Below are 19,228 nucleotides of genomic sequence, written 5' to 3'. Positions count from 1 at the left end.
CAAGCTCTCTCAGGTTGTTGACAGAATTCATTTCTTTATGGCTGTAGGACTCATGGCAGCTTGCTTCTTCAAGGCCAGCAAGGAGAACAAGACCCTATAGAGCAAGTCTGCTAGCAAGATAGAGTTTTGTATAGCATAACACAGTGATGGAATTGACATCCTGTTACCTTTGACATATTTTGTTGGTTAGACAAAAGTCATCAGTCCCACCTACACTCAAAGGGAGGGGAATACATGTAACAATCTGATGCATATCTTTGAGTTCTGTAGAAACTAAGACTCCTCCAGCTAGACAGATGGTGACTACATGCTGACCACAAGCCCGTGGACCCCAGACTAGTTGGAACCACAAGCTTTTTTTTCTTTTCCTTTTTTCTTTATTTAGGCCATGCCGCGCAGCATGTGGGATCTTAGTTCCCCGACCTTGGATCGAACCCGGGCCCCCTGCAGTGGGAGACAGAAGTTGTAACCACTGGACTACCAGGGAAGTCCCAGAACCCCAAGGTTTATGATTAAGATTCCCCAAACATCACCCTGTTACCTCATCAACAATCCATCAGAAGAAAGTCCACAACCCTCGCTCAAATGTTTCCTTTTAAAAACCCTCCCCTGAAAGCCATTGGGGAGTTTGGGTTATCTTTTGAGCATGAGCTGCCCGATCTCCTTGTTTGGTGCTCTGCAAGTCAACGCTGTGCTTTCACCACACCTATGTTGGTAGATTGCCTTTGTTGCATGGTGGGTGAGTGGACCCAAGTTTGATTCAGTAACACATTATGATTTCTTCTCTTCCCTCTCTTCTCACCCTCCCTTTCCTCCTCTCCCCTTCTTACCTCCTCCTCCTTCTCTCATCTTTTTATTTTACTAAAACTGATCATTGTAACTGAATTGTGCAGATGTTATGTGTACATGTGAAAGGTCAATAGCCGTATTAGTGGCTGTAAAGCTTCAATTACAGGTACATATCCTGGGGACAAACAGTTGGCTCTCCTGCTCGACCAAGATTCTAGCTAGTAATGAATTATGTGATAATCTGTCAAATGTTTTTACTCTTGGCTATGCAATTATGTGAAAAATCCCCTGATGAAAATCTGTCCTTGAACTTTAACCAAGTCAGAGTTTCAAGTGAAGATTGATTTATCTTGGCAGCTAGTGTAGGATAATTCTCACTCATTTCACAGCCCAATTCTAGCATCAGGGCTTTAAGAATCAATATTTTTAAATACTTTAAACTATGTTTCTAAAAGACAAGAATTTGCTAGGAATTTAGCAAACACTGGGAGAAAACATAAGTACAAGGTGAAGCATGATTACTAACATAAGACAAATGAAGAAACCTTTTTCCAGTACCATTCACACTCAAATGTTCATACATTGATGATCCAAGTGCTATTTTGTTTTCTCTTATTCTTCAGGTCTATGGCTATTTAATCTCATCACTACTTCTACTTTTGGGTGGGCAGGGTGAAGTAAGTAAGTAAATACAAACTAAAATTCTTTTTTTCTTTGCCATTCTTATAAAGAAGAAAAATGTCTGTAGTTAAATCCTCTGGACTCAGTTAAATCTTGGAGTTTTCCTTCTGATGAGTTTCCCTTAGTGTTTGTTTCTTTTGCAGACTAGTGGTGGTGTGTGATAGTGATTTAGGGTGGCATTATTCAAATTATTTTTTGATCCAGTGTTGAAGATTCTGATCATCTTCTGTCTCTGTGTTGCTTTTTTTAAAAAAAAATAATTAATTAATTTTATTTTTGGCTGTGTTGGGTCTTCGTTGCTGCACATGGGCTTTCTCTAATTGTGAGTGGGGGCTACTCTTTGTTGCAGTTCACGGGCTTCTCATTGCGGTGGCTTCTCTTGTTGTGGAGCGCAGGTTCTAGACATGCGGGCTTTAGTAGTTGCAGCAGGCAGGCTCAGTAGTTGTGGCTCATGGACTCTAGAGTACAGGCTCAGTAGTTGTGGCACACGGGCTTAGTTGCTTCACAGCATGTGGGATCTTCCCGGCCCAGGGCTCGAACCTGTGTCCCCTACATTGGCAGGTGGATTCTTAACCACTGCGCTACTAGGGAAGTCCTGTGTTGCTTTTCTAATTCAACACTGTTGAAAAACTTTAAAACTACATTAAATAGGGCTTAGTTAAGATGTTGTGACTTTTGTATAGAAGAATGACTCCTTGAAAAGGGAACCCTCTTGCACTGTTGGTGGGAATGTAAATTGGCACAGACACTACAGAGAACAGTATGGAGGTTCCTTAAAAAACTAAAAATAGAACTACCATATGACCCAGCAATCCCACTACTGGGCATATACCCTGAGAAAACCACCATTCAAAAAGAGTCATGTACCACAAGGTTCATTGCAGCTCTATTTACAATAGCCAGGACGTGGAAGCAACCTAAGTGTCCATCAACAGATGAATGGATAAAGAAGATGTAGCACATATATACAATGTAATATTACTCAGCCATAAAAAGGAACAAAATTGAGTTATTTGTAGTGAGGTGGATGGACCTAGAGTCTGTCATACAGAGTGAAGTAAGTCAGAAAGATAAAAACAAATACCGTATGCTAACACATATATATGGAATCTAAAAAAAAAAATCCTCATGAAGAACCTAGGAGCAGGACAGAAATAAAGACACAGACATGGAGAATGGACTTGAGGACACGGGGAGGGGGAAGGGTAAGCTGTGACGCAGTAAGAGAGTAGCATTGGCATATGTACACTGCCAAATGTAAAATAGATAGCTAATGGGAAGCAGCTGCGTGGCACAGGGAGATCAGCTCGGTACTTTGCAACCACCTAGAGGGGTGGGATAAGGAAGGTGAGAGGGAGATGCAAGAGGGAGGGGATATGGGGATATACGTATGCATATAGCTGATTCACTTTGTTATACAGCAGAAACTAACACAACACTGTAAAGCAATTATACTCCAATAAAGATGTAAAAAAAAAAAGAATGACTCCTTCACTGAACAATACAATGATGTAAAATGAATGAAGTCTACAATTGTTTATAACAAGGTGAAACTATAAAGAGCATTGACAGAATTTGCTATGTGGGATGAAGGTATTACTTAACCAAACAAAAATACAGCTTTTGTTTTTTTGGAGGGGGGCATATATAAGACATTATACACTTTACTTAAAGGAATTCCAAAGTAGATGAAATAATCATTTTTATGAAAATAATAAAGATTATTAGTTCTTCTAATCCATGGAGACACATCTGCTAAGGAGGACAGTGCTACCTAGTTCACAAGTATATTTCAAATGAAATGAAAATACCTTCCTCTCTACTTCCGTATTCTTTAAGAAGTTAACATGCCAGTTAGAAACATTAATGGAGCAATTAAGAGATTATAGTACAAGTTCAGAAACTCATGGCTGTAGGTTACAAACTCAATAGTAAGCATAGAAGAAAGGAATATTTAGTTGGCACACAGTGAATATATTCAAGTGTTAGAAATGAGGCAGTTCTGTTTTTTCTATCGCTTTCTATAGACCTTTGAACTTTCAGAGGGTATATATAATTTCATGTTACTCCAGTGCCTTAAAGGATATATTTTCCATTGAGATCATGCAAGATTATATGGTGATATTTTATTATTCAGTAGTTTTTGATCACCAACTATGTACAAGTATCTGGTAATAATTATTCATGATTTTGAGTATTTTCATTAATGAAATAAAGAGTTTAATAATTCCTTAAAAGTGTGGTTATACATTGCTTGCACAATTTTTAAATGGTCTTTTTCTCCTTTCTCTGCCAAATCACCCCACTGGAATATATACCTCTAATTAACAAAATATAAGCCAGAGGAAAAATTATGTTTTTGTGAACAGAAACACGTAATCTACTTTTCAGGAACTCACCCATTCGGTTAAAAAATATTCACCAGGAGAATATTGGTAGAATGCAGTATTAGAATAAGGCCAGTTATCTACTTCCTTCCCCATACAGTTTTGTTTTCCTGTGGTAGTCATTTCTTGGTCAAATAGCAATGATTAGTCAGGTGTTGAAGGTAGTAAAGGATTTTCACAGGTAGTTAAGCAACTGAATAGAAAGACAGGAGTAGAGAATTGTATTTGTAACCCACAGGCCAAAGGCATGAGATAGTTGAGTGGGAAAACCTCAGCAAAATAGCATTTTTTTTTATTGTTGCAAGGAATCAACTTTTAATTCTAGCTTCTGTAGTGTGCAGTTTTAAGAAAATGGCTAAGAGGAAAAGACCTTTGAGTAATATAAAGTCTGAATTTTGATAATTTCTGAGAGAGATTGACAAGTCAACAATTATCATATCAGAAGTTGTCTTGTGGTCCAGCAGAGGCATAAAATAGTGACAGTTGTGGAAGTATCAGAGACCAGTGAAAAGGGATTGTCTGATATTTGCTTTTTAATGTACAGTTTGTATGCTTAAATTGATACTCAGCAAACTGTATATATCTATTATCAAGTTCTGATTTTGTTCTCCTTATATTTTTGTGATTTTTTGAAGTTTTGGATCTACAGTATCAATTTATGTTTTAATAAGACATTTGGATTGGATGAACTCAAATGCCATTTTAGTTAAAGTCCTATTGATTGTAATAATAACTCCTAATTAGAGCTGTTTCCTATTTGGGTGAACCACTTTTAAAAAGGTCTTTGTAGATGAATGATTCAGGTAATAGCTATCTGAAAATTTAAGTACTTCAGTGTTCTCATTTGGAAAATGGGATGATTAATATTGGATCATTTCTTTAGGTACCTATGAACAATAACTAATAAAAATTATTCTAGACACTTGTTAAAATACTGAGTCTGTACAAATGTTTGTTCAATAGGAAGAACAAGAATAATAACACTTTGCATCCTACCAAATGCCCCCACTTTAAAACAAGTGCAAAAAATATCTCAGTTGACCTAAGCTCACTACTGCTAACATTTAACTCATTAATGTGAAAAGTATTTTGAAAGAACTTCAATGACTAAAGGAACTAAATATGAAATCCAGTTCTTTTTTATAATTCATTCACCACTACTCCCTCTCTCTTACTTTCAATTAAACAGATGCTAGTATTTCTGTGAACTCTTCAGAAGTGCTAAAGATAGAGAAAAATTAATCTCCTGGACTCTAGATTCCTCTTGGACTTCCATCTCAGTCTCAGTTTCATTCTGATCTTAGATAAAACCAGAGCTTTTAATTTTAAAAGAAATTATAACACCTGAAATTTATTTTGCATTTCTATGGAGTCTTTTTCATGACTGATATAGGAATATACATTGTTTAGACTTTAGACATCTTAACTAGGTAACACAATAGAACAGAGAGGCTGAGTGATTTAAGAGAGGATTAAGGGTAATTCAGTGTCTGAACCAGAGATCCCCCAGGATTTACAATCCCTTAACCCAAATATCTACCCACAAGCTTCTCTTAAATTGCCTTTCTTGGAAATCTGTATGCCTCTATAAATTCAACTTCTTCTGTGGAGAAGTTAGGACTAGAGTAACCTCCTTACAAAAAATAGACCGGGTAAATGCCTAGGACTGTAAAATACTGAGCTTTGAAAGAGATGTCCACATTTTGTCTCTGTTCTTCTTGTCAGTATGATTTTACAGTTAGCAAATTTATCTTCAGTTATTGTCACTGCCTTCCTTCTTTAAAAAAAAATTTTTTTTTATTGTAGTATAGTTGAACTACAATGTTGTGTTAGTTTCAGGTATACAGCAAAGTGAATCAGTTATACATATACATATATGCACTCTTTTTTAGATTATTTTCCCATATAGGCCATTACAGTATTGAGTAGAATTTCCTGTGCTATACAGTAGGTCCTTATTAATTATCTATATATAGTAGTGTGTATATGTCAATCCCAATCTCCCAATTTATCCCTCTCCCTGCCCCTTACCCCTTGGTAACCATAAGTTTGTTTTCTACATCTGTAACTCTGTTTTGTAGATAAGTTCATTTGTACCCATTTTTTAGATTCCACATATAAGCAACATCATATGATATTTGTCTTTCTCCCTCTGACTTACTTCACTCAGTATGACAGTCTCTTGGTCCATCCATGTTTCTGCAAATGACATTATTTCATTCTTTTCTATGGCTGAGCAATATTCCATTGTATATATGTACCACATCTCCTTTATCCATTCCTCTGTTGATGGACATTTAATTTGCTTCCATGTCCTGACTATTGTAAATAGTGCTGCAGTGAACATTGGGGTGCATGTATCTTTTCGAATTATGGTTTTCTCTGGATATATGCCCAGGAGTGGGATTGCTGTATCATATGGTAGTTCTTGTTTTAGTTTTTTTTAAGGAACCTCCATACTGTTCTCCATAGTGGCTGTACCAATTTACATTCCCACCAACAGTATAGTATAGGAGGGTTCCCTTTTCTCCACACCCTCTCCAGCATTTATTGTTTGTAGATTTTTTCATGATTGGCCATCCTGACCAGTGTGATGTGATACCTCATTGTTTTGATTTGCATTTCTCTAATAATTAGTGATAATGAGCATCTTTTCATGTGCATTTTAGCCATCTGTATGTCTTCTTCGGTAAAGTGTCTATTTAGATATTCTGCCCATTTTTTGATTGGATTGTTTGTTTTTTGATATTGAGCTGCATGAGCTGTTTGTATATTTTGGAGATTAATCCCTTGTGAGTTGCTTCATTTGGAAATATTTTCTTCCATTTTGAGGATTGTCTTTTTGTTTATGGTTTCCTTTGCTGTGAAAAAGCTTTTAAGTTGGTCCCATTTATTTATTTTTGTTTTTATTTTCATTATTCTAGGAGGTGGATCAAAAAAGATCTTGCTGAGATTTATGTCAAAGAGTGTTCTGCCTATGTTTTCCTCCAAGACTTTTATAGTATCTGGACTTACATTTAGATCTTTAACACATTTTGAGTTTATTTTTTTGTATAGGTCACTGCCTTCCTTTCTGTACTCTTCTCCATTTTGGATGATGGTGATGATGATTTTTATTCTTGCTCTTCCTTTTTCTCCTCTTCTTTCTGTAGTGGTAATATCTGTTGCATCACATAGCAGTGGATCCCACAGTGGATTAGTATTATTATATGTGTCAGTAGCTAAAATATGGGCTTTTCTTCCTTTGCAAAAGTTGGGGAAAATTCTCCAGATTTCCCTCCTTTCTATTCTCACTTGGGTCTTTCATTGTCTTGCATAAAATCTGGACCTTTTCTCTTGATTATATATAATAAGGGGACTCAATGATCATTTTGGTAATATGTTTCAGAGGCTGGCCCTTCTACAATTGATAAGATGTTCTGGAAAAAATGCACACGTAAAAAGGGGGAGGAGAGCAGGGAACTACTATGAAGCTACTGTATTATTACTGCTATTACTATTACTACTTATAGTAAAAATGAGAGCCCAGCAGTACTAGCAGTAGCACTGCTAATAAATACTATCTGCTAATAAATACTATCTATTGTACTTACTTAGTACTATAAGTAAGTACTACCTATTGAGTCCATGCTGCAATCTGTGGCCTGTTGTAGTGACTTCACATACTTTATATAATTTTTAAAATCCTAACAAATACATATTAATTTAAATTATTTGCCATGTTATTCAAAGTAAATGTGCTTTTAGTTAAAAAATCAAGCTTCAGAACTCATACTGATATCCTATTATTTTCAACTAACGTTCTTAGTACTCATTCTGGCATAGTTTTGATGAGGTAAAATAAGCACGCCAGGCACTTTACTGTAGCCTTGCAGTCTTCCTTGAGGCTATCAAAGACCAAACTGCCTCATAATGAGGTCTTTTGTATTTTAGTGTGTATTTGAATGGAGGTTTCTATGTAGCAAATCTTGTTATGGTGATGATTTAGTGTATTAATCAATGAGAAGGACAATGTAAACTTTTCAATGTTATTTTTATCTAATAAAAATAAGATGGAAAGGCTTCTTCTATTTTTCATGTATAAGAATCAAGGAGTAAAAATGTACAACACGAAAGCACCAGGGATTTTTAAAAGTGAGGCGGGTGAAGGCTGGAGTAGTATGTTATATCATTGCCCAACTGTCACCTTGTCAGTTAAATTTACCTTTTTCCAAGTCTGTTCATGGCTGACTTTTGAATAAATACAATAGCTGAAGGGAAAGTAAGAGGTCCAGCTTTCTGATTTGTCAGCTTGAAAAATGATGAGGGCAATCAAAATGGACGGGGGAGTGCATTTTAAGTAGCATATGTTTGGGAGACTGATTATCTGCATTTTTTCAGGTTTGTTTATAGATAGGTAATGTTATGCCTCTGTGATATTTAAAAGCATTTCTTGTTTGGTTTCTGAACTCCTAGCAGTGGTTATGATTCTAGCAATACTAAAATGACAAATGCTTTCAAATTGATTACTAGTCTGGTGGGGATTAGGAATCATCACAGTGCCTAAAAAGGAAGGATAAAGTAGGAAGAAGCACCCTGTATTGTATGAACAATGCTTCTTTCATAAGGAAGAGTTTCTTTAGAGTCACTAGTAAAGCCCTATTAAAAGATTAAATTTTGAAAACTGGATTCAAAGTATGTTTTAAAAACTCTCACACTGGAATAACCTACTTACATAGATGACCCCACATCCATTGAAACATGAAAGTATATAATACTTTGGTGTTCTCCATTATTTACTAACTAATTTCTTTCCCTTCTCCATGAATTCATATACCTGATATATTTCAGATTGAGATCCTTATTTGTATAAGTTGTGTATTGTTGCATAACAAATTAATCCCAGACTTGGTGGCTTAAAACAACAAATATTTATTATCTCACAGTTTCATTGAGTCAGGAATTTGGGAGAAGCTTAGCTGGGTGAGTCTAGCTCAGGGTCTTCCATGAGCTTACAGCCAAGTTGTCAGCCAAGACTGCAGTCATCTGAAGGATTGAGATGCTAGGGGATTCACTTCCAAGCTCACTTACATGGCTCTTGGTTGGAGTCCTCAAGCTCCTCACTGGCCGAAGGCCTCAGCTCCTTACCACGTGGGTCTCTGCATAAGTGAGTGTCTTCACGTCTTAGCATCTGGTGTTCTCCAGAATGAGTGCTGAGAGAGAGAGAGAGAGAGAGAGAGAGAGACAGGAAGTGCCTTTTATGAACTAATCTCTGAAGTCACACAACGTTTTATTCTATTTGTTAGAAGCATTTCACACTCAAGGGGAGGGAAATTAGGCTCTACCTCTTGAAGTGAGGAGTGTCATAGGATTTGTGTACATATCTTAAAGCCACCAGATTGGTCACTTATTCCTCTTGGTCATTCCTCATAGTCACTAAGAAAGCTATCTGGATGTATGATTTTATTTCTCTATGGCTTTAATGGCAGCTATGGTAGTTGGTACCTGTATATTTTTCCTATAGTCACTTTAATATCTTAATGTTATTATATACTTTATTAACAGTGCTTCCAAATAGACTTAATGCTCTTTCCTGGGTTTTCACAGCCATATTCAAAGCAGTCACTTGTATCTATTTTCCAGGAAATGTTTTATCTGTCCTGTGTTTGGCTCCTAACGTGTGTTGAATATGATATTTCCTCAGCCCTACCAGTGGTTTTCTGTTTCACTAACCTAACATCTTTTATGATACCATTGTGGATTGGACCTTGGTATTAAGCAGGAGGCTATTATATATGGCATAAAATGATGAATAGAGCACTGAACTTGTAGTAATTAGTTCTGTAAATAAATGTTTAATAAAGTAAATAGTAATTATTATTTTATGACACCATAAAAATACTGTGAATAGTTGTTTGGCTTATATAATCCAGAAAAGCTATAAAATCACATAGATTTTGTCTGGAAGGGAATATAGGGAACGTGTGGTCCGACTATAAAATCACATAGATTTTGTCTGGAAGGGAATATAGGGAACGTGTGGTCCGACCTCTTTAATTTACAGATGTGTAATTTTAGTAACTTATTTTTTGGAATGAAGAGCTTTGTGAATTGTAGCAGAACATTTTGTGCTCATAGGAAGGCAATAAATAATTTTTAACTAGGTGATGATAATGCCAAATTTCAGATTGTCACCAAGACTTAGGATAAAACCATTGATATTGGCCACAGTGTCTTTATTTTTAGATGACACTTTTTATTTTCAATGTGATTGGGGGATATAATTCTTATTTGACTAATTATTGCACAGATCATCAATTATATTCTACTTGAAAGATGACAATACTATGGTTATTTTGCACTTAAGTATTAGTCTGCTGTTTAAAGTGTTTTCATATATACTATCTGATTTTCTTTTCACAAAGATCTTGAGGAATAGAAGAAAGTGTAACATATATTTTTTATATTAGGAAACAGAGGTCCACTTAAGTGACCTTAACATTTGTTCTTTCCACTAGTCCATGCTTCCCTCTTTGTCCATAATTTATATATAGTATATTTACTGATTTATGTCCTGTCTTATTCCCAAAAGGATTTAAGATGGCTTATAAAATTCATATAGCATAAAAGGGTTGAAGCAAAAAGTAAGGAAGATCAATCAGGGCAAAATAAAAATAAATATAGAAAAGTAAAACAAAGCCAAGGGTGATATAAATACACAGAATTAGTGCCATAATGTCGGTACACCTGCTAGAAGTTGGCCCAACATTTAGCTCTGAGCTTTCACACATTTAATGCAAAGATTGACACATGATTTACAGTAAACAAAAGATATAAATAAGCCAGTTTCATAAAAGAAATACAATTATACCTGGTACTGAGACATAGAGAAAATTTCCCAGTGCTTTGTTATAAGGAAGATGTTGTATAATATGATTAACAATGTCCTCAACCATAGCTTTATAGTAAATACAATGAAGCATTTCATAAGATTTTTCTATAGGCTTCTTCAAGATAAGACAATGATATTAATAAAAATAATTCTATATGAGTCCTAAATAATATGATTTAAATATATCACTCTCTGCTGGTCTGGCTTAATCTAAGGACACATTTTTGGTGAATAGAAAAATAAATGGTTTGCATAACGCTAAATTTTTAGGCACTCCTCTAAACCCTATTTTACTTAGTAATTTTTAAAATAAATATTGGTTTGGAATAGGTCTGAGGTATATAACATTAAGTGTGGTAATGGTTAAGTACAGATGCATAAACTTTAGGCGTCAGTAGGGCATAGCAGTGACTTCTTATCAAGTCAAGAAGCCTAGTGAGAGTTCATGTTTGTAAAAAAGACCCTTTCACCTTTGTAGAGGTGGTTTGAGAGTTGCAAAGTTAATATGTTCTGTGCTTTGGCACACAGATAAACAAATACCCAACGTCCCAAAGTTTGGTGCCACATGCATTCTCATCTGGAAGAAGACATTTCAGTATATCATCCATTATACATCTTCATCAAGCAACATAACTCTCCAGTTAGCCTCCTAGTATAAGCTGGTTAGGTTATATGATGAGACAGTTTTATTAGTTATAAGTCAGTTAAATATTAGGGGATATTTACTGAAAATTATAACTAATTTTGGAACACTGGAAGCCATTCTTCCTGGCAACCATTAGCCAGCAGTGGCTATCGTCTATTAAGCTCATATTTCATAGGTTTCCAGTCTTCTCAGCTTACCTGTTTCCCTATATGGCCCATTCCATCAATGACACTCTGTTAATATCCTTATTTTTTTTATTCAGTTGTCCTTATATTGTACCATCGTTTTAAATACAACTTTGGCTCAGTCCACCTATTTACTTTTTTGAAGTTTACAGAGGGATGCTGAATGCTATTAAGTAAAAAAAAAGATACAACTGTGCAAACTGTTGTCAATTTTAGAATATGGTCTTGGGAGGAAGTGCAATCAGGATGGAGTCCATAAGGTCTTCTGAACATTGGGAATGGTCTATTTCTTGACCTGTAAACACCAATGTTTGTAATTTTAACTTTTTCTTTATATATTTATGTTTAATTCACTGTTCTGTATAGGTGATGTATTTTTTTTATTATAACTTAGAAAAAATTTATTATTAATGACTAGCACCCAGACAAAACTGAGATCTTGTGTTTTGAATAAGAAACTGTATTTTCTTTTTCTAACCTAATCAGGTGTTTTCATAATTATTAAACTTTGGGTATATACATAGAAAAAAAGAGTTACTCAAAAGATCATTGTTCATGGACTCATGAATATTTAGGATCAAGGTCAGTGATGCTTTAATGGCACCAGGTAAAACTGTATATTCCAGTCTAGAGTATCATATATATTTCAACTATAAACCACAAAGTTTCTTTCTTTTCTTTTCTTTTTTTAGCAGCAAGAGGTAATAGTCATTAGTTTAAGGTTTTTAGTTTTTCTTTAGTCTTAACAATTCTTTTTTTTTCCCCAAATAGATTTGAGTCATAGATCATCATTTTATAGACTCTCCTCTACTTCTACATTATTGCTCAATTGTGTAAAAACTATCCTAACTGCTTTTAATATGACATTTGGCAATGTCTTAAAATATTTTGGAATAAGGACAATTTATCACTGTCATATGGGTATTTTGTAAACAACTGCAGTTGGGTTAAGAATATAGCCTTAACAGAGAATTCTTTATTTTGTCCAAAACAGCAGAATAAAAACATCCTCAACAATACACAAACCTATGTATAAAATATAGAACATCTCCAGTATATCTCCTTTTCATGGGATCATGCCAAGTATAGGCAAGAGAAAACTGATTTAGGCAATGACCCAATTAGCCAGGCATTAACATTCAAAGACCAGGTAAACAATAATTTTATCCAGAAAAGCAGTATGAAAGAGTTCCTATGAAGCCGATACACATACTATATTCTCTGTTCCTGGTCATTTCATGCACAAGTTGACTATCCTTAACCGTGGTTCTTCGCCTTCTTTCACAGTAGAAAGATTATTTGGAGGAGTGGTACTATAAAGGTACAGGGAATACCTATCCCAATACCAAATTTTCACCATGAAAAATTATAGTGACAAAGCTTAAAAAACAAACAAACAAACACAAAACACGTGGGATTTCAGAAGTATATACCCTAATAATTTTTAAGAAAGCTCACCATAAATACTTCCAAAAACAACAGGCTTTACAAAAGACTGTACAATATCCTGTGTATAGGAGTAAACATCTATTCAGGCCATTTGCCAGATTCGTTCAGTAATATGTTTCTGGTGTATGCTTTCATTTCAGGAAGGTTAATAATCATCTGATTTCTTCTTGACCTCATGATCTGTTGTTAGCCTACTCCTGATAATGGAAGAGGAAACTGATACAAGTTTTAAGTCAGCTGGTTCTCCTTAAGGCTCAAGGTTTCTATTATATTTCAACACCATGTTACTATGCACTTACAGAAGCAATCTCTGTGTCGTGAAAAATAAAACATCAGTTGCAGAACTTACAAAGTAAAAAGGGAAATTCTTTCCCCAACCCTTTTTTGCTTAAGAAGTTAAATTAAATTCGAATGTACAAGACCAAGCACAGGCACTTTCCAAAAATCAAAAATGAAGCCAAACCATGAAATTACTCAATAGTTACAGAAGACAGCTCTGATTTTGGGGGGTCCTCTCTGGTTGCCTCGGCACAAGCACTGGTCTTTGGCTGCCCTGGCATTTCCTCCTCTTTTTCTGTCAGCCCACCAAGAGACCCCAAGGGAAAAGTGCTTTCACAATTCTGGGTCGAGGAGATCTGTGAAATTACAGGCATCTGGACAGAGGAGTTGTTTTCAAAACTGTGTTCTCCAAGATCATACTGAACAAGGGTCTCTTCTTGCTCCTGGTTTAAGTAGTCCGGAACTAGGAAATCACTTCATGCTTTAGGCGATGCATCTTTAGCGAGTAAGCCCTGGTGAACTTTTTCCCACAGCGGTCACACTGAAATGGTTTAATTCCTGAGTGGATGAGCATGTGCTGTTTCAGGTTCTGAATATGGGTGAATCGCACCCCACATGTTGGACACTGAAAAGGTCCATCTGGACCATTTGGACTTGGCCGTTCTGTGCTGCTGGTGGAAGGAGCAATGTAGAGTTGGTAGGGATACTGAACATTTTCCAATCGGTCATCATCATCTGCGTGAGCGCTGGTGCTAGAAGTGCTCTGAAGTGTAGGCAACCCTTCAGTGACGCCTTCATCTACTGAACCTGCGGGCGGCGGTGCCAGGGCCCGGAGGCCTGCTGCTGCTCCTCCTCCTCTTCCTCCTCCTCCCCGCCAGGCTGAGGCGGCGAGGGGGTGGTGGCGGCGGTGGCGGCGGCAGCCCGCGGGTAGGGGGCGGAGTGCGCGGCCCGCTCCCTCTCTCCTCCCCCGGGAGGCGGAGGAGACCCTATCTCGGGCCGCCGCGCCTAGGCCCGTGGACAGCCTGCGGCAGGGGCATGGCGGCCCCGAGCAGCGGCGTGCCTGCGAGGTGGGAGAGTGCGAGGCGGCGGGAGGGGAGCGCTCTGGGGGCCTGAGGGGAGGAGCGAGGGGGCCCGGCGAGCCGCGCGCGGGCGGCCGTTGGGGGCGGTTGGCCGAGGGCAGGCGGCGGTTTGGGGAGCGCGGCGACGGCTCGCGTTTTCCCGGCGGGGCGGGGTGGGGAAGGGGAAGGGGAGTGAGGGGAGGGGAGGAGGAGGTTGGGAGGGAGCCGCCGCCGCGCGCGTGCGGGCCGGCGCCGGCGCCTCCGCGGTTGCCGCTCCGCTCACTCCAGCCTCTAGGTGATGTATTAATCAGGGCTCTCCTGAGAAAAAGAACCAATTGTATGTGTAAATATATAGGAAAAGCTTTATTTTAAGGAAATGGCTCATGCAATTGGGGAGACTTAATAATGAGTCCAGAATCTGATGAGGGAGGCTGGCAGGCTGGAGACTCAGGAAAGAGTTGCAGTTTAAGTCCAAAGGCAGTGAGGCTGAAGACCCAGGGAAGAGCTGATGTTGCAGATGAAGACCGAAGACAGTCTGTGAATTCCCTCTTGCTCAGAGGAAAGTCAGCCTTTTGTTCTATTTAAGCTTTCAGTTGATTGGATGAGACCCATTCACATTATGGAGGGCAATCTGCTTTACTTAAAGTTCCCTGATTTAAATGTAAATCTTATTGAAAAACATTCTCCCTGAAATATCCAGAATGATGTTTGACCAAATATTTGGGCACAGTGGCCCAGCCAAGTTGGCATATAAAATTAACCACCATAGATGGTATATTCACAACAAAATCTTTACATAAATTACTTCCTACTTCAGAGGGACCCTTATTGCTGCCTGACAAGATTTCTACATGTCCCCGTTCACCTGTCTTCATTCTTTACAACAAAAGTTTCAAAACTTTTTCATTCTCTTTAAACCTCTAATCTTCTACAGTTGATTACCTCTTGCTTATTTCACAGAGAAAATGGGCACCATTAAATTACTTCTCCCTTTGTCTCACTGCTACCAAACCAAAAATTATATTTTCACTCATACCCATATTTTCCTCTTGTTCTTCTTTTACAGGGAAGCAGTATCCTTTCTCCTTTCCGAAGCTAACCGTCTCACCTGTGAGCTGAGTCCTATCCTTTCTTGTTGTAGGAGTCTTGCACTATGAATTACTCCTTCTCTGTTTTATTGCCAACCTCTCTGCTCCTGTTGGCTCATTCTAAGTGTCTGTCCTCATTAGTGGACCTCATGAATAAATCAAACTTCTCCCATAAAGAGGTATTGTCCTTGAAGGTTTCTTTTGTTGTTGTAGAGTTGTTGCAGTAATGTTTGCTTAGATCCCAAGCAATTTTCTCTTCTTTTATTTGTTGCTTTATTTGCATGTTACTTAATTTTCATGTTGCTTTACTGAATAGTCAAGGGTGTTAAGCCTTGTTTCATTTTGTTACCCTACAGACCTTGACAAACTAGGTATTTGAGGCAGTAGAGGTATCCAAAACTAGACTACTTGAAGTCAAAATCCTGGTCTTTCTATTTTTAAAAATTATTTATTAGCAAGATGTTGAAAAATTGTGCTTACCAGGAATGGATGATAAACATGCTTCTGAAAGATGAAACAAGAGAAAAGAGAGAGAATTTAAATGATGACAATTTAGTTGGGAGAAGGACCCATGTGTATATGAGAAATAACTTGAAGCGAATACAACATTGACTGAAATCTTGAGTCACAGACTATAAATTCCGTACAAACTCAGAAAAGGTACATAATGGATTGAACACTTGTCAGTGTGCTGGAAAAACTGTATTTTAGACCTGTTCTACCATAAAATTGCTGTGACTTTGTGAAAATTACTTCTCTGGGCCTTAGTTCTTTTTTTAAAAAATTTTATTGAAGTATAGTTGATTTACAATGTTGTGTTAATTTCTGCCGTACAGCAAAGTGACTCATATATATATATATATATATATATATATATATATATATATATATATATATATATATATATTCTTTTTCATATTCTTTTCCATTCTGGTTTATCACAGCATATTGAATATAGTTCCCTGTGCTATACAGTAGGACCTTGCTTTTTATCCATCCTATACATAATAGTTTGCATCTGCTAATCCCAAACTCCCAATACTTCCCTTTTCCACCCCCCCTTCCCCTTGGCAACCACAAGTCTGTTCTCTATGTCTGTGAGTCTGTTTCTGTTTCATAGATATGTTCATTTGTGTCATATTTTAGATTCCACATACAAGTGGTATATGTCTTTCTCTTTCTGACTTACTGCGCTTAGTATGACAGTCTCTAGGCCCATCCATGTTGCTGCATATTGACAATCTCTAGGCCCATCCATGTTGCTGCATATGGCATTATTTCATTCTTTTTAATGGCTGAATAATATTCCACTCTATACATATACCACATCTTCTTTATCCGTTCATCTGTTGATGAACATTAGGTTGTTTCCATGTCTTGGCTATTGTGAATAGTGCAGCTATGAACATAGGGGAGCATGTATCTTTTCGAATTATGTTTTGTCTGAGTATATGCCCAGGAGTGGAATTGCTGGATTTTTTGCTTTTTGAGAGACTTCCACACTATTTTCCATAGTGGCTGCACCAATTTACATTCCCACCAACAGTGTTAAGAGGGTTCACTTTTCTCCACACCCTCTCCAGCATTTAGTATTTGTAGACTTTTTAATGATGGCCATTCTGACCAATTTGAGGTAGTACCTCCCTTTAGTTTTTATTTGCATTTCTCTAATAACTAGTGATGATGAGCATCTTTTCATGTGCTTTTTGGCCATCTGTATGTCTTCGTTGGAGAAATGTCTATTTAGGTCTTCTGTCCATTTTTCAATTGGGTTGTTTGTTTTTTTGTTATTGAATTGTATGAGCTGTTTGTATATTTTGGAAATTAAGCCCTTATCGTTCACATCATTTGCAAATATTTTCTCCCAGTCTGTAGGTTGTATTTTCATTTTGTTTATGGTTTCCTTTGCTGTGCAAAAGCTTATAACTTGATTAGGTCCCATTTGTTTATTTTTGCTTTTATTTCTATTACCTTGGGAGACTGCTGGTCCTTCTATTTTTATCTGTGAAAATTTGGGCAATTTATTCCCCTGTTAAGCCTCTAGTTTGTTTCATCTGAAAATAGGGACACTAAATGTGCCTTCTTTATAGGGTTGCTATAAGAGCTAAATGAGAGAAAAGAAAAATGTGTACAGTATTTGACACAGTACGCAATGAATACATGCTAATTATTATTTTCCAATATGTATAAAACCAGTCTAAAATGAACAGCAGTCTTTTCCTAAGTGAGAGAAAAGTCCCCATTGGATAATATTTCTTCTTACTTTGGAGTATTAGTGTGGGGGATGTTGGGCTCTAATTCTAATAAACAAGTTATTTGCAGCATTTAAGTGACAGTTGTTACTGTTGTGCCACTGATTTACTTTGTGACTTTACATGAATTTTTTCAATCCTGATCTCATTCATTTTCAAAATGATGGAGATGGACTAGATGCTTTCTGTGCTTCATTCTAAAGCCAATATGCTATTGCTATAATTCTTTAAAAAATATATTTCAATGGTAAGTGATTGTAGCATTTTCTTCATTTTTCTTATATTAGTTTTTACTGTCTTGGCAATTCATTATTTTATGACCCTTCCTACATTCTATTTTATCATGTTATATCTTTTCCTCCTACAGTGAAATTTTCTCTCTTCTAGATAAACCATTATTTTCAATCTATCATTTCACGTAATGTTCTCAACTGTAACATCTGGACTTATTCCTTCCCAGCTTTTACAGTTTGTCATGGTAACATGCGCCTTAACCTCCCTCTCAGGCTGTAGGAGCTCAGCCATAATTTATCTATGTTTTCTTGGATTTTGGTTGATAATGGAGAGGAATACCACACTCACTTGTAAGTGTCACAGAAAATAAACTTCAAGCCAAGTTACATACAGTCCTAGTCTAATAGAATCCCTGTCTTTCTATATTCCCTTGTTATATTCTGTTCATTTGTAAAATGTAATCATTGACTTTTGCTAGAATTACTATTAAAATAAGCTGGTAGATGTGTCCTTACTGTTTATCTTATGATGAACACTTAAACAGTTGTCAATTCGGTATTCTTTTGTTTGTTTTAAATAAAAATAACCAGAAAATGACCACTGCAACAAAGAAATGCATTATTTTTAGAATAATATTTTATATTAATACTTATCAAAAATGAACCAACTTCAGATTCTACTACCAATATTCTAAAAATATATTAATACTAGACAGGATTGTATCCTTTCCTGCAATCACTGAATATGCATGTGTATATTTTATTATGATCAGGGTCACTTTCTATCAGAGACACCCATCTCTCAATTATTTCATGTTTTATTTTTTTAGGCCTTTGAATTCATTGTTTCAATTATCATTTGGTTAAGTTGCATCTTTCACATATTAATAAATCTATTAAGCCAAAAATGCAATCAATATGGTAATTAACTAGTGTTGCTTTGGAATCACTGCTTTCATATAAGGCATTGTATTTCTAAAAGGCTCATATTAAAATGCAGATGCAGTATCTTGGAGAAATTATACTTTGGCGATGATTAGTATGGATTGGTTATTTTGATTACCTGTCAGTGGTCAAATGAAACATCTGCTGAGAGAAGCAGGGCCATGTAAGTTCTGGCTATGGAACTTCGCCCTAGCAAGGGAGGGAAGAATGGAAACATTGAAGTAAAGGATGCTGGGAATTGAGGAGCATTATGGATGCAGCAAGGTTCCAGAGATAGAGCGATAGGATTACTACATGAGCTATACTCAAAAGGTTTTACTAAAACCTTTTTTCCATTCTGAATTTACCTGTCTAATACAGAAGCT

Source organism: Mesoplodon densirostris, chromosome X, assembly GCF_025265405.1.
Source record: "Mesoplodon densirostris isolate mMesDen1 chromosome X, mMesDen1 primary haplotype, whole genome shotgun sequence".
Lineage (NCBI taxonomy): Eukaryota > Metazoa > Chordata > Mammalia > Artiodactyla > Ziphiidae > Mesoplodon > Mesoplodon densirostris.
The sequence above is the reverse complement of the archived record's forward strand: the minus strand, read 5'-3'. Positions refer to the sequence as shown.